Source organism: Agelaius tricolor, unplaced genomic scaffold, assembly GCF_023055355.1.
Source record: "Agelaius tricolor isolate 1412-34295 unplaced genomic scaffold, bAgeTri1.0.p SCAF_3, whole genome shotgun sequence".
Lineage (NCBI taxonomy): Eukaryota > Metazoa > Chordata > Aves > Passeriformes > Icteridae > Agelaius > Agelaius tricolor.
Genome location: NW_027269263.1, coordinates 18,573,253 through 18,580,664, shown reverse-complemented (window position 1 = coordinate 18,580,664; position 7,412 = coordinate 18,573,253). Strand labels below are relative to the sequence as shown.

Here is a 7,412-nt window from a genome sequence, read left to right as displayed (position 1 = left end):
GAGCATGACCATCATTCCTTAAGTCACCTGACTGTCTTCTGCTGGAGGTTCACCTTTGTATTGATGTAACTGTTACAGAAGACCACAGCCGGTTTTGTGTGCAGCTTCTAAAGTTCCTCTGGAAAAGCTGGGTGTAAGCACAGCCTGCCTGACATGCAGCTGTTGACCCCTGCTGTTTCTCTTGTAGGCTCCACCTGCTCCAGAAAGGGACAGTCACTTCAACCAAGGACAGACTTTGCTCATTTGCTTCCAGATGCTCCATCCTGTTGCACAAGGTAATGTTACACGATTTCATTACATGGCCTCATATACTCAACACAGCTTTAAACTGTCAGACACAAAATACACTGAAATGGATCTACTTGTTCTTCACATAACTCCTTTGGGTAATTGTGAAAGACAGTGTACTCAGTCTGTAGGAGTAGGCACCATGACACAAAGGACTTCAAAGAGTGATTCTAGCAAGTAGAAGGTGACAAGATAGGAGGTGGCTTGGCTTACAAAACAGTCAGAGAAAGGAGATGAGCACTGCAACAAAACTGGATTCAGTTGCAGAAAATAACCCCAAATGACACACTTGACATTAGCTTCATTGTGAGTTCAACTTGAAGTTTATGGAGAGAAATTCTTTAGCCATGCTGTATTGAGGGACAGAAAAAATGACCTCAGATAATACAGATGATCTCTGCTACTTTCTAAAGAAAAAACCCCCAAATCTATTTTTCTAATATCATCTGAGGAGCACTTAGTTATACATAAGATATAGTGGTTGATACTGTCACAACAGACTTCCCTTGTTTTGGTAGATATAATGGGTTGGATTGCCAGATTTCCAGTCAAGCCAAACAGCATCAAACCATTCCTTGTGAAAAGTTCAAATGACTCATTGCATCAAGTCCAATGACTAAGAAGGTCAAGAACAATTAATTCAGAGACGAAGGCACCAAAGCTTTCAATTCTGCTGCCGCACTTCAGAACCACGCTTGGAATAAAACTTGAGAACTCATTTCATCGTCTTCACTTCCTGAGCTTTGGGGCCATGATTGCTTCTCTGAATGTGAGCAAAGCACTCTGAGGTGAGCTACAGAGGACAGTAGCTGCCTGACAGCTGCTCACAAGGACTTTTATTTTGCCTCCCCTCTTCCTTTGACCAGAATTTCCATGATTGGTCATGTAAACCTTCCTGCAACACTGCCAAGATAAACTGCCCATAGATGAAGACCTTAGCAATATCCAATTCCCCAGCTGAGAATTTTCCCACCTGGCATATGCAGCAAAGGAATGGTTACTCAGGCTTTTAGTTACCAGCACGCCACCAGACTTCACAGCGGTTAAAGCACGATGTTTAACAAACTGACATTTGTTGATTTGAAGTGTGTTTTGTCAGAAAATTCCTCCCCGGCCCAGTGGGAAGGCTGGGCCGCCGGGAGCCGCAGAAGCATTCCGAGCCTTGTGGCCGAGGGGCTGCCCCAGGAGCCACCGTGTTTGCACAGCTGCAGTGCTCTGGCTCGGGCCGTGTGAGGGGTGGGAGCCGCCGTTCAGGGGACGCTCCCAGCCCGCTGCTCGGGTCATGACTGCCGCTGCAATAGTGGGAAGCGCTTTCCCGGCGTTTCAACTCCCCCACCCTCCAAATAATCCACTTCCTCAGAAATCTGCATTTTGTGCAGGAATTCGCATTTTGGTGGCAGCTCGGGAGGGCTTGGAGCCAGTTCTGGGCACAAGCGGGGGCCCTGGCGCGGACATGGCGCGGGGCCGTCACTGAGGGGGAGCCGCCACGAGATGGCGCCCTGGCGCCTCGCGCCCCCGCCGAGAGGGGGTGGATGATTTTTTTTTTTTTTTTTCTTTTTTCGTTTTTTTTTTTCTGCTGGTTTGCTTTTTGTTTGGCTTCTTGCACCCCCTCCCATCGTCTCCCACAGATAGGCCGGGGCGCTGTGCAGAGCTGTGGGTGAGGGTGGAGGCGACTGTGCAGCGCAGATCCCGGTGGGATCCCGGCTGCCGGCCCTGGCGGAGGAGTGTGAGGGTGGCTCCCAGGAGAGCCCCCGGCTGGGAAAGCCGGCTGGCCCATCCCTTTGCTGCTCCCACACACATCCCCAGCCCCTCTCCTCACCCGCAAGAGAGGGTCAGCGCTGACACACAGCGTGGCTCAAATCCATATTGAGCGTGGTGTAGGAGAATCCAATCTCCCCTCTCCTCCTTCCATCCTCTGGCACTCACTTACATCTCCACCTGCCCCACTGGCCTCTCCTGTGTTTTTGGTTGCCCTGTACCAAGGGCTCGGGTGTTTGCAGGTGAGGGGCAATGAAATGCAAGAGGGTGGAAATCCTGATGAAAGCCAGTGCCAAAACAGCTGGGCAATTCCAGCCCAACACTGGCAAAACATGCTTTTCCAGGAGGCTTTTTGGTTCCTGGAGGCCTGGGAAGGATGGGGACCCTCCTCTCCATGAAACCCCAGCATTTACTGAAGAGTGGTGGTCCTGAGCCATTGAACATGGATGAGCCCAGAAGAAAGATGTGGCACCAAAACAGACCAAGAAATCACACCTGCCTGGCATGAACCTGCTCTAAGCAGCCTCCCCTTCCTTTCTCCATGTGTTCTGTTGTCTTCATCAGCTCCAAGGAATGATTTTCCATGAGGCTGTAGGGATCTCTGGGCAGAATGATCTGTTCTGTAAACTCTCATTCTTTTTTCCCCATTACAGGTAATTTGTTTGACTGTTGGATGCACTTCATCAGGGGTGTAAACTAGATCATTGCACTACCCTCATCTTAAAACTTTTTACTTCTCTTGATTGTCCTTAAGAGCACTCAAAAACTCACAGGACCTGCTTGGTGCTGGATCTTCTGAGCTCTACAGCTGCCCTTAAAAACAGATCTTAGGTCTATTGAATTACAATGGCACGAAAGTCTTTGAGACAAAAGATGGAGTGGAAAATGTGATAGCTGTTCTGCAATTGAAAAAACAAAAATAAATAGCAGATTCTGTTCTTTCTGTATTGGGGGCTTAGTGTGAAGGAATTTACAAACTCAGTTAAAAATAAACCAACCCCAAACTGATTAACATGAAAAGTCAATTAAAAAAAAAAAAAGAAAGCTTCTAAACTGTAGGAAACAAAATGATTTTTTGGAAGCATCCTTTCCCTTAATTGGACATCTGTTTCTAGATGGAGTCATTTGTGCACGGAATCCAGCTGTATGGCTTTTGTTTGGCAGTGAAATGATCAGTTCCTGAAAGTGTGAACGTCATGTGGAGAACCCCATCCATGCCTTGAAAAGGACTGCTGCCCAAGCAGGGCTTTGTTGGCAGTGTCAGAGGGTGCAGAATCAAGCTGTGTTGTAATCCCTAATTGTATGTATTCAGATAATGGCCTTTTAATGGTACTGGTGGCTTTGTGGGCTGTAGTTAGTGGCCCAAGAGGGGGGTGGAAGTCCATGTGCCAGGTTAGTGCAGGATCTGCTGCTTTTATGAGAAGCCAGAGGAGGTGGGTCTGGGTGTAGGCAGGACAGGCACAGGGCAGCCCTGCTCCTGCAGCTCCCCTCGCCTCTGCCAGGGTTGGTGAAGGTGGCTGGGGCTCCTGACACACTCTGGCTGGGGGCTCATGGCTAATGCTGGGATGGGCAGCTACTGCTCCAAGTACTCTCTTACCCCTGAATGACTGCAGGAGGTTCTGTCCCTACCCTTAAGAGCACTCTCCCAGCTCTCCATTGCCTTTTACGTCCTCTTCCCTTAAGGCTTCCTTTCTCACATCAAAATTTACCTGTCAGACTCCTCATCCTGCAGATGTCAAAGCTCATAACACTCCAATAATATGGCTCTTTGAAAAGCCCAGTCCAACCCCATTGCAAACCTCCCCTACTCCCTTCCTCCACTCAGATCTCACTGCCATCAGTGGAAGTGGTGGGGGCTCATTGTTCTTTGACTTTGGAGTATTAGGGCTCCCCTGGACCCTTTTGCAAGCATTCCTAAGCCTCACAGTACCTATTTCAGCAATATTAACAGCCTAATTTTGCAGAAGGTGGGACCCATGCCATACAGGTAAATCTCTGTCCCACTCCAGACAAGTCCTGCCTCCAAATGCACTATGCAACACAGATTTCTGTCACACCCCAGTCTGAGGTATAATTCCTGTTCTTTGTTTGCAGCCAGATAAAATTTAGGACCTTCCAACACTCCTTTCAACTCCATAACATCCAAATTAACCATTCATAGGATGTGAACACAGCTCCAATTCCCAGGCATGCTCAAGCTTTGGAGAGATTCCAGTTCAGTTCTTTGCAGCTCCACACCATTTCTAGCTACCGTGTGTCACCTCTTCTTAGGCCAACATTTAGCAGAAGACTTCTCCATCAAGCTTCCAAGATGTTGGCTGTCAACATGCAGACATGAAAACCAGCCTCCCACTTCTCTCCTTCTTCCTTCCCTACCTCTCCATCACATTGCAGAGTCCCTTGGGCTCCTGCCATGTGGAAATAATTCCATAAAAACAATCCAGCTGTCTCTGGTAGATGGGTATGGATGACCTGCTTTCACAGAGACCCTCCACAAGTAGTGCAGTTTCCTGGTATATCCCTCACCCCTTCACCCTGTGCTGTTTTACTACCAAGGCACCACACAGTGGTCCTAAAAACCAACCTACCTTCTCTCTTTTCCTCCTTAAACTAGACAGTTTATTTTTTACAAGGAAAAAAAGCAGCCATGAAGCCATGAGTTCTTCAAGGAAAAGATGTGTTCCTCTCCTCCTCCCTCCACCTACATGGCATGAATCTTAGGCTGTATTTTGCAAGTTTGATTTGAAGTAAGCTTCTTGCTGTTGGCAGAATCTGCCTCCGCGCCCTCTCTGCTCGTTCAGTGAGTGACACTAATCAGTGGTGTGGGAGGTAAGGACAATATCAAGTACCAAGGTGATTGACAAGTCTCACTCAGAAGGTACATGCTCCCCAAAAGGTATGCAAGAGTGAAATAGGGTGGATCAATCCATCTCTTTGTATCATTGCCCATTGCAGGCACAGTTTTTCATTTAAATTAATAGTTCACTGAGAAGAGAAGAAGAAACAAAGCAAGTTTTCCCCCAAAAAGCCCTATTTGTTGAAGATTTTAGAGGATTTGGGGTTTTTTTCCCCCGTTACATGAGAAAATGCCTCCATATTAATCACAATATGGAATCTACATGAAAAATCAGACCCTGCTGGGCAGGAAAAGATCCTCTGAATTATCTCAGTGGGAGAGCTGGCACTAATTTACTGCTGTTGTGCTCCAAGTACTTCTGATGCAAAAGATGAATGGAGCTGAAAGTTTGTAGCTTGACTTGCATGTACATGTAAGCTTTTTGAATAGCATCAGCTGGGCAATGTAAATTGGCCCAAGACCCTTAACTCATGGTTAGAGTCAGCAACCTTGCCCTGTGTGACCTGCCCTCATACCTCATTTCTTTTTGAGCAGTCTTGCTTTCCTCCTCCCCACTACCTATATTTTTTGCTACTCCAGAGCCCTAGATGTAGTAATGTGCTGCTGTTTCTCTGCTGTACCTTCCAAAAAGGTGAGTTTCATGCCTGTTGTAGTTTATTCCCATGAGTTTACCCATGGGCCATTTAATAAACAGAGATAGAGATGAAGGAAGCAGCCACAGCTCTCTTTGTCACAGAGATGTGAAGGATGATGTTGTTTCACACTATAAGCAGGTTGCATGAGAGGTATTTCCAAATCCTGTAGTCTTTTCTACCCTGCTCCTTGAACAATACTGTAGGCTACAGCTGTACTAGAAAACTAAATGTAAGATCTTTCTCTGGCACTGAAACCAACTGGAATGGAATGGTCTGCATTTACTTACATTAAATGTTGTTACCCTCCAGAAGAGGGTAGCCATGAGTGGCTGTCTGCAAACTCCTTATGAAGAATTGTTCTTGGCCTGGGCTAAATCACAGACTGTTTAAAGACATTGCCTGGTAGAACCCCTCCTTGATCTGGGTCAAAAAGTGACAGGGAATGTACTATAATTTAAGAGTGGGTGATTCAGTTCTGGAGTCTGAGAATACAACCTGACACCATTTAATTTTTAATGTGACCAAGATGTCTCTTGCTTCTGAGCATTTGATTTTGTGAATTCTATAACACAGCTTCCACCTTAAAGCCCTTTCTTCTGTGTCAGGATGAGAGGTGACAGTGGACCAGAGAAGAAGAGAAGATGGAGGAAGAATAAATCCTGATGGAGTGCAGCAAAAAGGAACACCAAGGGGGAATTTCCCATACAGTGTCTTCCTCTCTGCAGGACAGAGGCTTGTGTCACCCCATTTCCTAGCAGAACACTGGAGACCATAATTGTCCAGGTGGGAAACTGTCCCAGCTTTCTTGATGGCTTCTGTTTTGTAGTGTCCTTTTGCCTGAATGTGAATTTTCTTTTTCTGTGACCAGGAAAGGTGTGTGGTCCCCAGGCTGGGGAAAGCAGTCAAGACTTCGAGCCAAGCATGAGACCTATAGCTCCAACAGGTAAGTTGTCTCTTTAAACCACTGTTCAGCTTCTCAAGTTTTATGGTAAGATACAAAAGACCAAGTCTTTGGGGTATTAGTTTCCAGTGTTTTTGTTTAGCATTCAGGATCAACACCTCCAGCTTTTTGGGCCTGCATCAGATTACATGCTAGTATGGGCTCACCCTGGCAACATGTTCTCACAGCCTAATTGGAGGCACAGACTTTGGAATACCTTGCATGGGCTTGTGCTTTCACATCAACTCAGCAAGTCATAGGCCATTGGTGCCCAGCTACTACTGCTGGCCTGATGTCAAACCTCAGATCCCAGGAATAGCACCACTACTCAGTTAAAGAGGACATCTGACATACATACACCCTTAGATATTTTTTTGCTCATCTGAGTTTGCTTCCCGAAGTTTCCTGTTTCCTTCTGACTTATTTCTGTTTGAGTAAAATGAAAGGTTTGGCTTTTGGATTTTTTTCATTTCTTTTCCTGTCTCCTCCTGAGAGAGATAGTGAAGCCTGTAGCAGCCAGAACCCAAGCTCAGGAGTGCGGTGCTGGAATGCCTCTCCTGGGTCAGGGTGTCCATTTCCTGACTGCAACATCCTATCATGTCACACAAGGTCCTTCATAATGCGTCAAACTTATCTTTAAAAATAGTCAGGCTCTTGCCTCTGGCCTCTGGAACACAGGCAGAAAACGAAACTTTTGAAACTATTCCAGAGAGACATTTCCTGTCCACAGGACAGTCTTCACCCTGTGACAGCCCCGTCTGCTTATTTTTTCCCATGTTTTGCCCACTTTTTTGTTTTTTCTCTTGTCTGCCCCTTCCAGGCTTCAGGAAGTAAATTGTCTTTCACGGTAGTGGGGTAACCTGAAGATTGACTCTTGTCGCCCTTGGCCTGACGTTTTTTGACATACTCAGTTCCTGGCAAAGAGGCAGGCTCT

The 7,412-nt window shown here is 46.6% G+C and overlaps 1 long non-coding RNA gene across 1 annotated transcript; it reads left to right on the top strand.

The window, feature by feature from the left end:
* On the top strand, positions 1–6,478 carry LOC139588669 (uncharacterized). The gene is made up of 3 exons (XR_011678771.1): positions 1–275; positions 6,144–6,321; positions 6,407–6,478. It is a non-coding gene; the product is annotated as an uncharacterized lncRNA (long non-coding RNA).
* The last annotated feature ends 934 nt before the right edge of the window (positions 6,479–7,412 follow it).